This window comes from Hyperolius riggenbachi, chromosome 4 (assembly GCF_040937935.1).
Source record: "Hyperolius riggenbachi isolate aHypRig1 chromosome 4, aHypRig1.pri, whole genome shotgun sequence".
Taxonomy (NCBI): Eukaryota; Metazoa; Chordata; class Amphibia; order Anura; family Hyperoliidae; genus Hyperolius; species Hyperolius riggenbachi.
In genome coordinates this window covers 235,553,944-235,569,665 of record NC_090649.1, presented here as the reverse complement: position 1 = coordinate 235,569,665, position 15,722 = coordinate 235,553,944, and the positions used below count along the sequence as shown (strand labels likewise).

The following is a 15,722-nucleotide window of genomic DNA, read 5'->3' as shown; positions in this document are numbered from 1 at the left end:
CTGTGTACCCTGGCGGTGGTAAAACACAGACATCAGCAGGAGGAGGAAGTAGTTGCAGGCTTGCAGCTATTTGTAGTAAGTGGTAATTAGTCGGTACTCGGTAGGAGAGTGGGCGGGCAGGTGGCAGCAGAAAATAGTTCTTCTTCTGTTCTCCCTGGCAGTGTTAGCAGCACACAGACAGCAGAAGCTCAATGCAGCTACAGGAGGAGGAGTAGTGTGTGTCAGGCAGTGTGATGTGACTGACATAATAGGCCCTGGTTCCTAGCGGTGGTACCAGGGCTGTAAATAAGCAGCATGAGGTTCCAGACAGTGGTCGTGAAGCCCACATTGTGTCCAATACACAATTGGGACAGCACAGTTTTCAACCCGGACACCTCTAAATTAATAACAATTTTTTTTTTCACAATAATGCAGCTATTGTTGAGCGTAATAGCTGGTGGCGCATGGGCAGCAGCACGTTGTAATGTGTTCCCTGGCAGTGGAGAGGAGACACAGACAGCAGGAGGAAATATAACAGCAGGCAGCGTGAGGAGGATAAGTGTGTGGCAGACTGGCATTTGGCAGCAGGCAGGAGGGCAGGCAGCGAGACATAATAGGCCCTGGGTCCTAGTGGTGGTTCCAGGGCTGTAAATAAGCAGCATGAGGTTCCAGACAGCGGTCGTGAAGCCCACATTGTGTCCAATACACAATTGGGACAGCACAGTTTTCAACCCGGACACCTCTAAATTAATTACATTTTTTTTCAAAATAATGCAGCTATTGTTGAGCGTAATAGCTGGTGGCACATGGGCAGCAGCACCTTGTAATGTGTTCCCTGGCAGTGGAAACATACAGACAGCAGGAGGAAATATAACAGCAGGCAGCGTGAGGAGGTTAAGTGTGTGGCAGACTGGCATTTGGCAGCAGGCAGGAGGGCAGGCAGCGAGACATAATAGGCCCTGGGTCCTAGCGGTGGTTCCAGGGCCATAAATAAACAGCATGAGGTTCCAGACAGCGGTCGTGAAGCCCACATTGTGTCCAATACACAATTGGGACATCACAGTTTTCAACCCGGACCCTCTAAATTAATTACAATTTTTTTTTCAAAATAATGCAGCTATTGTTGAGCGTAATAGCTGGTGGCGCATGGGCAGCAGCACCTTGTAATGTGTTCCCTGGCAGTGGAGAGGAGACACAGACAGCAGGAGGAAATATAACAGCAGGCAGCGTGAGGAGGATAAGTGTGTGGCAGACTGGCATTTGGCAGCAGGCAGGAGGGCAGGCAGAGAGACATAATAGGCCCTGGGTCCTAGCGGTGGTTCCAGGGCCGTAAATTAACATCATGAGGTTCCAGACAGCGGTCGTGAAGCCCACATTGTGTCCAATACACAATTGGGACAGCACAGTTTTCAATCCGGACACCTCTAAAATAATTACAATTTTTTTTTAAAAATTATTGCAGCTATTGTTGAGCGTAATAGCTGGTGGCGCATGGGCAGCAGCACCTTGTAATGTGTTCAATGGCAGTGGAAACACACAGACAGCAGGAGGCAATACAGCAGCAGGCAGCGTGAAGAGGATGAGTGTGTGTGGCAGATTGGCATTTGGCAGCAGGCAGGAGGGCAGGCAGCGAGACATAGTAGGCACTGGGTCCTAGCGGTGGTTACAGGGCCGTAAATACACAGCATGAGGTTCCAGACAGCGGTCGTGAAGCCCACATTGTGTCCAATACACAGTTGAGACAGCACAGTTTTCAACCCGGACACCTCTAAATTAATTACAATTTTTTTTTTTCAAATTGAATGCAGCTATTTTTGAGTGTAATAGCTGGTGGTGCATGGGCAGCCGCACCTTGTAATGTGTTCCCTGGCAGTGGAGACACAGACAGCAGGATGAAATACAACAGCAGCAGCAGCAGGTGTATGTGTGTGTGCCAGTCGTCACTTCATGTCTCCCTCTCGCCGACAACAGGGGCCATGAATTCACCTTCCACCCAAGCCTGGTTCATTTTGAGAAACGTCAGTCTGTCCACAGACTTGTGAGACAGACGAGATCGCTTCTCAGTGACGACTCCACCGGCTGCACAGAAGCAACGCTCTGACAGTACGCTGGAAGGGGGGCAGGAGAGCACTTCCAGGGCGTACTGCGCAAGCTCGCTCCAGATCGGCAGGTGCTTGACCCAATACTCCATGGGATCAACAGGGGCCACGCTGTCAAGCCCGCTGAAGGACCCCTTGTAGTCAGCCACCATGCGGGTCAAGCGCTGCCTGTGACTGGAGAAGGATGCTGCTGCAGGCACCTCCTCTCTAGTCCTTGGCAGCTCTACACTCATGTAGAGCTCTTGGGTCAGGGACAGCAGGTCTGTGGTGCGCGTGCGCTTGCTGCTGGTGGATGCAGGCACCTGCTGCTGCCTCTGTGCTGGCTGGACAGTGGGGGTGGATGGCTCAGGGAAGGCTTCCTGCAAGCGCTCAACAAGGGACAGCTGCAAATCCCTCATTTGTTGCGCACGGTCTCCTCCTGCAGGCAGGAACTGGCTGAGCTTCCCCTTCAGACGTAGGTCCAGCATCATGCAGATCCAGATGTCCTCCCTCTGCTTCATCTGGATCACCCTTGGGTCCTTGCGCAGGCACCTCAGCATGTACGCTGCCATTGGGAAGAGTCTGGCCACCTCTGTTGGCACATCATCGGCATCCCCAGAGCTGAGAGTGCTGTCCTCCTCTTCCTCTGCCCCCTCCACCTCATCCTCTCTCCACCCCCGCACCAGTCCAGCTGCGCTCTGCTGCTCCCCCTCATCAGCAGCTAGGTCAGGTACCTCCACCAACTCCGAGCCCTCCTCCTCAGAGGTGGCCTGTGAAGCTGCCTGCAGCTCCTGCTGGTCCAAGGCTGCCGCTCCCTCTTCCAGCAGTGCATACAGGGCCCTGTCCAGCACACACACCATGGGCACCCACTCGCACACCATTGCATGGTCCCTGCTCACCATGTTGGTGGCCTGCAGGAAGGGTGCCAGGACTGAGCACACCTGCTGCATGTGCCCCCAGTCCTCCGTGGAGATGATGGACGGGAGGTTGGTGGCAGCGCGCCCAGTTGCAGTGAGGGAGGCAACTGTTGCTCGTGCAACGTACTGGCTGACAGCCTGCCTCTGTTCAACCAGACGCTCCAACATCGCCAGGGTGGAGTTCCAGCGAGTTGGAACATTGAGCATGAGCCGGTGCTGTGGCAGGTGCAGCTCCTTCTGCACCTCTTCCAGGCTCGCCACGGCTGCAGGCGAGTGCCGGAAGTGACGCACAACCTTTCTTGCCACCTCAAGGAGTCGGTCCATCCCCTGGTAGGTCCGCAGGAACTTTTGGACTACCAGGTTTAGGACGTGCGCCAGGCAGGGGATGTGGGTCAGGTCTCCCCTGCTGATTGCAGCAACCAGGTTTGCCCCATTGTCGGACACCACCTCTCCGACTCTGAGGCCTCTGGGGGTCACCCAATTCCTCTCCTGCTCTCGGAGTTTGGCCAGGACGTGGTTCGCCGTCAGTTTGGTCTTCACCAGGCTGACCAATTCCAGCAGCGCTTGGCAGTGGCGGGGCTTCACGCTGCTGCTGAGGCGGGGGGTTTGGGCTGGTGTGCCGGAGGATGGAAGCGGTCAGAGGAACCTGCTGCTGTTCCGCTGACCCTGCATGGTGGCACCACCCACTGAGTTGTTGGTGCTGCTGCTGCTCTGACAGTGCCGGCCGATGCTGCTCCCCCCTCCTCACCCCCTTCCACCAAGCTGACCCAATGCGCGGTGAAGGACAGATAGCAGCCTGTCCCAAACCGGCTGCTCCACGAGTCTATGGTGACGTGGACCCGTTGACCCATCGCGTGCTCCAGCCCTCTCCCGACATTGGCCATCACAGAGCGGTGAAGTGCAGGGATGGCCGTGCGTGCAAAATAATGTCGGCTGGCTCCCCTCCTGCAATAAGGCAGGAGTTGGGAGCACATGGCCCGTGCCAGCAAGCCGTTCAGCTGACGCACGCGACGGCTGCTGGGAGGCAGAACCCTGACCACCCCCTGGAAGGTGTCGCTGAGCAGGGTCTGGCGAGGCCTTTTGCTGGCACGGGAAGCAGTGGAGGGAGCAGAGGAGGCCACTGAGGACTGGCTGCCAGAACAGGCCTCAGTGTCAGCGGCAGGAGTTGCAGAGGGAGGAGGAGCAGTGCGTTGCTGACGCACTCCTGCTGCCGACGGCTTCGCAGTGGTGGCGGGTCTGCCACTGCCAGCTTCCTTCAACTTCACAAACTCCTCATGCTCGTGAAAGTGTTTCCCTGCAAGGTGGTTGACCAGAGAGGTAGTGCCAAACGCAGAGGGCTCCTTCCCTCTGCTGAGCTGCTTGCGGCAGTGGTTGCAGGTGGCATACTTGCACTCCAAATATGGAAGGGTGAAAAAATTCCATATTGGGGAGGTAAAGTTGCCCCTTCGGCTGGAAGGTGCTGCTGCCGCTGGTCTCCCTGTGGTGGTTGGGGGGGAGGTTCTTGGTGCGGCTGGTGGTGGCACTGGCAGAACTCGTCTCCTGATCAGCACGCTGTGTGGCCTACATACCACGCCCACTTGTGATCCTGCCCATGCCTGCGATGCTGATCCTTCTAGCAAGGCCCGCAGACGCATCCTCCTCCTCCTCCTCCTCAGAGCTGATGACATCCCCACTCCCAGGACCTGGCACCCAGTCTTTGTCCTGCACCCTGTCATCATCACTGGGATGATCCCTGTCATCATCTGGGATCCCCCAAACTCCCCTTCTGCGTGCATGGGCGGATGGACAGTCACCACTGTCTGACTGTCCAAAGCATCATCCCCCAAAGTGCCCATGAGCATTCCTTCCTCTGCCAACTCTTCCGCAACAGCACTCCATACCTTCTCTGTGCTTGGGGTCCATAAGAAGGTGCTGAGTGACAGGGTGCTGGTGTCGCCTGCTGGGGCTGGAGAACTGCACTCCTCCTCCTGCTCACCAGGCAGTGCTGGTCGGCTGCTGCTACTCTTGCGAACAGGAGTAGTGGCGGGGGTGGAGGACTCGGTTCCAGAGCTAATGGTGGCCTGCTCATCCACCATCAGCTCCACCACAGTGTCTGCGTCCTTCTCCTCAATAGGACGGCTACGACCTGGCGGTGGGAGGAACATCTGGGCCACACGCTGCTGCTGCTGTGTCTCTGCAGCGTGACTCCCATTTGTTGGGCGGCCAAGGCGTTCACGGCCAGTGGCTAATGGTGGAATAGCCACTCATGCAGACGCAGAACTGCGCATGGTGGTGGTGGCACGGCGGCCACGCCCATGACCTCCTCTGTTGGCGATGCCCTTGCTGCCCTTGCTGCCCCTGCCCAAACCGCGGCTGCCAGTTCCAGACATTGTATATTTTTGTATATTTTTAATGGGGTGGGACTGGTGGTGGTGGGTGTGTGAGGTGACGGACAGGTGTACTGTACTCTACAGCAGAGATCGGTGTAGCGCTAACGAGAGAGTGCGCACTGCGCACACAAAGACCCTAGCTGACGCTGACTGACGGTGTCAGACTACAGTACAATTCAGCTAATAGTACACAATAGAAGTAGTATATATAAACAATGGGAGGATGGGTGTAGCACTAACTGGAGGGTGCTGACAGCGCAGATGTGCACTGCGCACACAAAGACCCTAGCTGACGCTGACTGACGGTGTCAGACTACAGTACAATTCAGCTAATAGTACACAATAGAAGTAGTATATATAAACAATAGGAGGACGGGTGTAGCACTAACTGGAGGGTGCTAACAGCGCAGATGTGCACTGCGCACACAAAGACCCTAGCTGACGCTGACTGACGGTGTCAGACTACAGTACAATTCAGCTAATAGTACACAATAGAAGTAGTATATATAAACAATAGGAGGACGGGTGTAGCACTAACTGGAGGGTGCTGACAGCGCAGATGTGCACTGCGCACGCACACTAAGACCCTAGCTGACGCTGACTGACGGTCCCTAAACACAGACTAGAGTACAGTGAGTGAGTACACACAGTAAGTACTACTAACTAAACAATAGAAGAATCGAGCTAAATAGTAGAACAGGTGTGACTAGATTACAGAGAGCAGATACAGGACAGGTATAGCAGTAAAGCTGGGCCTTGCTAACTGCAAAATAGTACAATAATCTATCTAACACAGGAGTAGTAGTAGTAGTACAGGAGTAGAGTAGGACAGGTGATAGCACAGGTAAGGTAACTAGAGACTGGAGCACAGAGCAGGGCAGGCTGGCTTGCCTAGGCACAGGGCCTAGCTGCTGGCTGCAGGCCTGCAGCAGCACCAGTGACAGTCTCCCTCCCTAGTCCCTAATCGCACTAACTAAACTGCCTAAAATACAATCTATCTACAATACAAAGCAATACAGTTGAATATCAAGTGTTGGAGTGTAAAAACGCTAGGTTTAGAGCAATGGAAATGCACTTGCACACAGACAAAAAGCACTGGAGCAGTTCTCTCAATACTATCAGTCAGTAAGTCGCAAGCAGGACGAGTGAGGCAAGATGGCGCCCGCTATTTATAGAGGGGGGCTTGGCCAGGCTCCCCCTCTGTGATTGGCTGCAGTCAGAGGGCTGGGAGCCCTCTGATTCGCTTGTGAGGACTCGAGGTGACGTCTGGCGTGACGCTATCCGAGCTCGTGACGCTATCCGAGCTCTGATAGCTAGGATATCTCCGGATATCTGATTGCTATCCGGGTGCGCTCGGATAGCACAGCCCGGATAGCTAATACTATTCGAGCTCGAATAGTGAAAAAAGAGCTAGGATATCCGAGTAACTTGGATATCCTAGCTCTGATGAGCACCACTAGTGCTGGTGTATGGGTAGGCTTAAAGAGAAACTCCGACCAAGAATTGAACTTTATCCCAATCAGTGATACCCCCTTTTACATGAGAAATCTATTCCTTTTCACAAACAGGCCATCAGGGGGTGCTGTATGACTAATATTGTGGTGAAACCCCTCCCACAAGAAACTCTGAGGACCGTGGTACTCCTGGCAGTTTCCTGTCTGCGAACCTTGTTGCATTGTGGGAAATAGCTGTTTACAGCTGTTTCCAACTGCCAAAAAAAACATGCAGCAGCTACATCACCTGCCAACAGTAAAAATGTCACCATGTAATAAATGTCAGAATGTAAATCAGGGATTTAAAAGATTTTAAAATGGGCAAACACTGATTAAATCACATACATAATTATTGTAAAAATGAAGCACTTTTTTATTACATTATTTTCACTGGAGTTCCTCTTTAAGGCCCATACACATGGCATTCATTTGTCTGTAGTTGTGAGGCAGCGACAAACAAACAAAAGACAACAGCATATTTATGGCAGCGACAATTCGAGTTTGCGACAGTTGTACACATGTCACAAAAGAAAGAGTGAAGACACGACAAAAGCTGTCTGGCACAGACTACGTATAGTAGTAGTACTATGGTAGCGACTCTGCTGTCTGTAGAAGACTTTCGTACACACGACAAGACACAACAGACTACGGTTCGTGAGACAAAAGTCACAAGAGATTCACCAGCTGAATCGCTCAAACATGGCTGTGTCTGCAGACAGTCTTTGTCACTTGAACAAACTGTCGCTCAACATGTGTCTGTACAGACATTTGTACGCCGTGTGTATGGGTCTTAAGTCTTCAGTTAACAGAGAACAGCTTTTCCTGTGAGAGATAAAACTGCAGTCCATGGCTTCCAGTGTGGAAAGCATTTGTGCTTGGGGCCCATTGCTGCCATTCATATGGTTTCATGTGTGCAAATCTGCACTGTAAAATTACATTTGTAAATAGAATAAATGTCTCTGGGGAACCAAAAGATATTCTTACAGACACTGCAGTAGGCAATTTTCTTGAGAGACTGAGGAAATGTACAGACCACAGATAAGAAAACAGAAATCAGGCAAGACCTGGCATCATATCTGTAATTTTAGTCAGCTCATTAACCTCTTGAGGACTGCAGTGTTAAACCCCCCTAAAGACCAGGCTGCTTTTGGACAAATTGGCCGCACAACACAGCACACAAGTGATTCCCCCCTTTTCTCCCCACCAACAGAGCTTCCTGTTGTCCTGTTGTCTAATCCAAATGTTTACATTTATTTTTTATTAATATATTTTGCTATTTTTTTTTATCTTAATCCCCTTTCACCCCCCAGCCGGCCAGTCCAGGCGATCGGCTGTCATAGGCTTCTGCCTATGAGAGCCGATCGCTCTCTTGTCCCCCGGGGGACAGCCGTGTCACACGGCTGTCCCCAGTACAGCGCTGCTGCTGATCGCAGCGCTGTACTAAGTGTAAAGATGGCGGTTTTGCCGTTTAACAGTCTCTCGAGCGGCGATTGCCGCTCGGAGACCGAAGGCAGGGCGGGGCTCCGCCCCCTGAGCAGGAGATGCGTGCGCAGCCTGCGTGCGATCTCCTGCAGCCAATTGGCGTTAGGCATCCTGGGGCTGCCGCCGCATTCACGCCCATTGGTGTGACGCAGTCCTTAGGTAGTTAAGCTAAATTTTAACACAGGACTATTTAGAAGTAAAATTGCGAGGGGAAAAATTGCTTAAGTTACTTACCTCAGTAGAGGGAAACCGCTAGATAATCCAGAGGCTTCTCCAATCCCCCTGCAGCCCACAGCTTCTTGCTGGGATCCTCCTCTTCTTTATGGCTGTGCTCCCATCCATACAAGTGTGGGTGCACTACACAGGATGGGAGCATGGCATATTAAACAAGCTCTTGTCAAATATGTTCAGAGGGTTCCAGGGCTGGATCGGTGGGGTGAAGGATGATGGGGGATGCTTCTCGACTATCCTGGGACTTCCCTCTACTAATGTACGTATCTATCTTTTGCACGTTTTTTACTCACAGGTACACTTTAAATGGATGTGAGACCCTCCAGACAGCCTTTCATGAGCTTGCACTTTTACTCTTATTTGCAATAATGTTCAGAATCAGAGGAATTCATGCCAGGGTACTGGTAAAATCTCACTGAGGAGTAAATACATGTAATGGGCCATATAGCAATATCGTTATTGGATTGATCTTACTAATGTAATCACTCTGTTAAACATACCTTTGAGTAAATAGTGGTATTCTGTTGAAAAAAATCTTTATAACAATAAAGAAAAGGCAACTGGATTGCATATGAGTTTTATTGGCAAAATAAACAAAAGGACACGGCACTCAGAGGGCTGTATGCAGCAACAAGCTATACTGGAGCAAATGGATACTCACACTGTAGCCCTGCTACAAATAGTGCAGCTTCTTTAATTAAAAAAAAAACAAAACAAAAAAAAACAACATGTATTTTTATTTCTGGCCAGCATCAGCTATGAGAATTAGTGCTGGCACAGGCTGTATTTACACAGAGCAAGCAGCCAGCACTCAAGATGGCTGTTCTGCTCTCAGTCAGGGGGCGGGTGTCAGTTACACAGGTTGGGAACGCCCCTCCAGCTGAAGAGGCAAGCCCTCTCTGATTTTTACCTCAGAAGGTGACACAGGCAGCGTGAGGAGAGATGACAGAGACCAGAGGGGGAGAAACTGAGCTGACAGAGAGAGAAATGGCAGGAGTTTTCCTCATAGTAATGACACAAAAATCAGACTGTCAAATCAAATCAGCTAAATATTCTTCGTCTGATTCTCTACAGTTAGATAATATATATACAGTGTGTGTGAGGAGAAGAAATGTTGTCATAGCAACACCAGAGTACTGTATGATGTGAATCAATGACTGTGCTTCCCTACCTGTCACCACAGAGCTGATCAGTGAGAGAATCTGTGTGTGCACTCACTGGTACTGATTATTAATCTGTCTCTCCACAGTAAAGCCAGTCAGCCTGTGTTTGAATGCATTTGCTCTGTACATTGACTGTGCATATGCCTCAAGAATAATCCCCAGTGTGGCTCTGCCTGATATGAGTGGAAAAGACACTTACCTGACGATATTTTTGGAGTGTTAATCTCTCTGTGTGGAGAAAAGAGAATAACACATTAGTAAAGAAATTTATCAATTCATGGGAGAAAAATAGGAACTTACCCGTGAACAGATCTGTTGCTGTGTTCTGTGTGTTCTGCAAGTGAAGTGATTGCATTTAGAGCTTAAACCAACCTGCAGTGAGAAGTAATAAAAGGAGAGAATTGATACTTACATATGTGACATACAGGAAAAAGAAAAACTTTGATAACAATAAAGGGAAGAAACTTACTTCAGAATTATTGAACTGGCATCTTGGAGTGTGCTGCATGTAAAGTAAAGTAAGGTTATTATAAGCTATCATCTGCTTCAGGAAAAGATCTTTCATCAGCAACTTATCATCAGTTCTTTTAAAGGGGTACCCCTACTCCATGATCATATACAGGTTTAAGTGTGAATATGAATTCATAGCCACTGTATGGTTAGATAAGACTTTTGCAAGGAACTGAAGACTGTTATGGTCATTACCATACAGTAAGGACTACTTCGAGTCAGTCACTACTTATCTACCCAACTAGAAGCATTAGTCCATTTCCTATTTGGTTTCTCTCAGGTGTATTTGTTCACATACATGTATGCATACCTATTTTTAGATAGGAAAGAGAAAACTGTATCGCTATAGACGTATTGAGAGTGAGATGAAGAAAAAGGTCTGATGAAGTATTGTGAAATGTGTATTTGCTGTGTTTTGTTCTTTGTTTTTCCTACAGGTGCAGGAACTTCAAGCAAGGTCCAAGTGCAGTAGCCTCTAATGATATTTCAGGAAGTAACCTTTTTCTTTTCAGGTGCTAGATCTTCAAGCAAGAAGTGTTAACTCTGAATTTGTTGCTTATTTTACCTCATTAATTTAGTGTATTTCAAGGGTGGTCTTGATATTGAGGATTTCAATTGGGGGTTTGTATTCTTGTTCTGCATGTTAGTGGACATTATTTCTTTGTTTGCCAAATAAAATCAATTGTTATTTTTCACCAATTTATCCTCCTGGTCAGTCGCTGTCCTTCCGCTTTAAGAGTAATAAGGGAACTCTCTCCTTGTGATAGTAATCGATTGGTCGGTTACAACACTACATGTTTCAGGCGGAGCTCTTCCTCAGGTGTCACACAGTTGTAAGGTCTGCATTGGTTACTTTTGTACTTTTGCATTCCACATACTTTTTTTTACCTTTCCAGCATCTTAATGTTGTTGATGACTAAGTGGTCATGTTATAATGGAGAGTGAATCCAGCAAGATCCACCTACCTATATTAAACTATATTTTATGACTTAATAAATACAGCACAGAATGACGGGTAATGTTACCTGTCATTAACCTCACCTGTCAGTAAATGTAATGTTGTGGTTAATCAGTGTATATCATCAGCTGGAATACATTCATACACCTGGATCATTCTGAACCAATTCACATTAGATGCCAGGAAGAATCCATCTAACATCTCCTATTCAGAAAACAGGGGATATCTACTGTTTAAATACACACTTGCCTCACCAAAATGTTTATAACTTTGTCCATTCATTCCTGTGATTACTATATACCTGGCAGATGGCAGAGCCAATCAGATAACAGCAATGTTTAATATTTCAGCATGAAACTATGCTGTCAAGGGGCCTGCCAGTTCACTGGGCAGTAAAGCTGCAGTTTAGTATCTGTAGATAGAAGCTATAAAGCTGAAATAAGAAATAGGCTTGCAATCTGAATGGCTAGGCAGTATAGCGAAGATGTGTGAGTTATGGGGCTGGTTGGACACAATTACAAACCTTTATTAGGTACTGTACAATAAGTGATACATGCAATGTGTATTTCAACAATGTATATAGTTTTTATACCTGTTTTATTGCTTTGGGCAAATATAAACTATGTTACCTATAAGAAAAATAACATGATAGTGTTAGTAATTGTTAGTACATCCCACAGATATGACGAAGGAACAGTATTTGATGATGGCATTATCAAAAGTTGGGACCATTTTAATGATTTATACAAAATTATATTGCAACAATACCCATATCCAGCCCAATATATTAGCTTGCATGTGTCTGCGAGGGAAGCGATACAAAGCCTTTGCATAAAATATTAGATTCAGGGAGCTATGTTCTCTAGCCAATAGACTGCTCCGCACAGTATAATAATGAACAATGCAGAAAGCTGAAAATAGCATAGTGAATGAATAAGACAATTCTACCTTCCTTCTTCAAACTCCCATCTGCAGTGTTCTGCTGCTCTGCATATTCCACACTTGTATTCTGTAATATGAAATACCTAAACGTGGAAGAGAAAGATAGATGTATTTATTTGGACATAAATTCAATGAAAATGGAAATGTTTTCCCTTAGCGTGCTCTGCAGACAGAATACAAATTAGAAATGTGTTACTGCTGATTTCAGGCCAAATTATAAATGAAAGATGCTTCCACATTTAGCAAAGCATAGCCTCGGCCCTCTCCTTAAAGCAAAGTATCAGAAAATCATTATATGTTTCAATCCTATTCGTTTTCTGGCTGTCAGATGTGAAACCAATTTTGTTGGAATTATTTTTGCACAAGACCTGGGTTATTTCACTCATTATTGTGCAAGTTGCCTAACTGACATTGCATGGCGGAGCTTGACCTTATGGCAGGTGCATGAAGAGTAATTTTATAGGGAACTTAAAGGCCAGGTTAGAAGTCTGTTCAATCGTGAGCACACAGAAGGAGATGTGGCATTTGCCGATGAAGTAGTTCAGCACAATATGTTATGTCTTTAGCTGCATAAACTGTAGTGTTGCTCCCCTAAACAGAAAGTAATTGCAGGTCATGCCTTCCAGCATACATCAAAGAAGCAAGACCACAATGCATCACTTCGGAATGTGAGCTTGTCAATGAGATGCTAATACTTTAAGAAAAATTGAATGGAGCTTGGAATTGGGCCAATCTAGTGCATTTCCTCCTTATTTTGGTTGGGCCAATTCAAGTTCCATACAGTTTGAATATGGTATATCTCTGTGTAGGCTGGAGTTGGTCATCTCTTTTCAGAACAATGAGGAAAGTCATGTAAATCATTCCTTGATGACCTGGAAGGCCTTGGAGGCATACAGAACCATTGCTTTACAGCATAACTGTAGCCTTCCTTTCACATTCATTCCAATTTCCATATTGCTCTCTAAGTCTGTTTAAAACTTGTGTTTTGGATGCATTTTAGAATGAAATTAATGTTCCTGTATCTTAGAAGAGTAGGATAATGTAACCACTCCAGGTAACCCAGTCCCTGAGATAATTCAAAGAAAAGAAGGTTCCGTACAATGGCCAGTATAATGTAGAATATGGACGGAACCTGAAGTGAGGAGCATATGATGGTTGCCATAATTAGAGATGGCCCGAACTGTTCACCGGCGAACGGGAACCGGCAAACTTCTGGGGTTCACGATCGCGGAGAACCGCAAACTTTTCCGGAAGTTCAATTCGCCCCCCATAGTGCATCATTAGGGTCAACTTTGACCCTCTACATCACAGTCAGCAGGCACATTGTAGCCAATCAGGCTACACTCCCTCCTGAAGCCCCACTCCCCTTATAAAAGGCAGGCAGTGTCAGGCATTGGACTCACTCGTGTGCCTGCAGTAATTAGAGAAGGGAGAGCTGCTGCTGCTGCTGCAGAGAGAGCTATAGGGAAAGCTTAGTTAGACTCTTGTAGGCTTGCTAGCTTGCTCCTTGTTGATTCTTATTGCTAAAAAAAACACCCCTCAACAGCTCTTTTGAAAGCTAAGCTTGTTCTTGTGATCTATTTGTGTGTGTGTGTGTGTGTGTTTCCCACAGACACTTGTGTTGCATAGACAGCCTTTGTAATTCCTACTGTGCCATTGCCAGGCCCAGCACATTCAGTGACTACCTGTATGTGTGACAGGCAGCTGCACATTTGTAAGTCCCAATCACTGCACCTGTTCACTGTTCAGTGCACTTACCTACCTATAACTACGTGAGCAGTGAGCACACGCATTGTTAATACCACCAGTCATTGCACCTGTTCAGGGTACCTGCCTATGTGTGTGACAGGCAGCTGCATTTGCAATCCCAATCACTGCACCTGTTCACTGTTTAGTGCACCTACCTACCTATGCCTACGTGAGTGCACACGTTGGTAATACCACCAGTCATTGCACCTGTTCAGGGTACCTGTATGTGTGTGTGACAGGCAGCTGCACATTTGTAATCCCAATCACTGCACCTGTTCACTGTTCAGTGCACCTACCTACCTATACCTACGTGAGCACACGCATCGTTAATACCACCAGTCATTGCACCTGTTCAGGTTACCTGTGTGTGTGTGTGACAGGCAGCTGCACATTTGTAATCCCAATCACTGCACCTGCTCACTGTTCAGTGCACCTACTTATACCTATGTGAGCGTACGCATTGTCAATACCACCAGTCATTAACCTGTTCAGTGTACCTGTGTGTGTGTGTGCGACAGGCAGCTGCACATTTGTAATCCCAATCACCGCACCTGTTCACTGTTCAGTGCACCTACCTACCTACCTATGTGAGTGCATGCATTGTTAATACCACCAGTCATTGCACCTGTTCACGGTATCAGTGTGTGTGTGTGTGTGTGTGTGTGTGTGTGACAGGTGCACATTTGTAATTCCAATCACTGCAGTGCATACCTGTAACCTGTTCAGCAAAGCTGCGTGAGCGCAAGCAGTGTAATATACCACCAGTCATTGCAACTGTTCACGGTACCTGTGTGTGACAGGTGCACATTTGTAATTCCAATCACTGCACCTGTTCACTGTTCAGTGCACCTACCTACCTACGTGAGCGCAAGCAGTGTAATATACCACCAGTCATTGCACCTGTTCACTGTACCTGTGTGTGACAGCTGCACATTTGTAATACCAATCCCTGCATACCTGTTCACTGCACCTGTGTGACCGCACGCTGTTTAGTATACCAGTCTGTGCATACCTGTTAACTGCACCTGTGTGACAGCTACACTTGTATTGTAATACCAGTCACTGCTACCATTTCACTGTACCTGTGTGACCACATGCTGTTTAGTATACCAGTCCGTGCATACCTGTTAACTGCACCTGTGTGACAACTGCACATTGTATTGTAATACCATTTACTGCTACCTGTTCACTGCACCTGTGTGACCGCATGCTGTTTAGTATACCAGTCCGTGCATACCTGTTCACTGCACCTGTGTGACAGCTGCACATTGTATTGTAATACCAGTCACTGCTACCATTTCACTGTACCTGTGTGACCGCACGCTGTTTAGTAAACCAATCCGTGCATACCGGTTTACTGCACCTGTGTGACAGCTGCACATTGTATTGTAATACCATTCACTGCTACCTGTTCACTGCACCTGTGTGACCGCATGCTGTTTAGTATACCAGTCCGTGCATACCTGTTAACTGCACCTGTGTGACAGCTACACATTGTATTGTAATACCAGTTCCTGCATACCTGTTCACTGCATCTGTGTGACAGCTGCACATTGTATTGTAATACCAGTCACTGCTACCTGTGCACTGCACCTGTGTGACCGCACGCTGTTTAGTATACCAGTCCATGCATACCTGTTAACTGCACCTGTGTGACAGCTGCACATGGTATTGTAATTCCAATCACTGCTACCTTTCACTGCACCTGTGTGACTGCACATTGTATAAGTCAAGTCATTGCATACCTTTCACTTCATCCCCCCGATATGGACAAAACCGGTAGAAGCAGGGGCAGACCCAGAGGCAGACCACCCGGCAGATCTGTTTCGAAGTCGTGCTGACGTGATTTCG

At 47.8% G+C, this 15,722-nt stretch overlaps 1 protein-coding gene across 1 annotated transcript in view; it reads left to right on the top strand.

Moving 5' to 3' along the window:
* The window catches only part of B3GAT2 (beta-1,3-glucuronyltransferase 2), a 235,945-nt gene that overhangs the window by 98,456 nt on the left and 121,767 nt on the right, over positions 1-15,722 (top strand). The gene's annotated exons all lie outside the window — the stretch shown is intronic.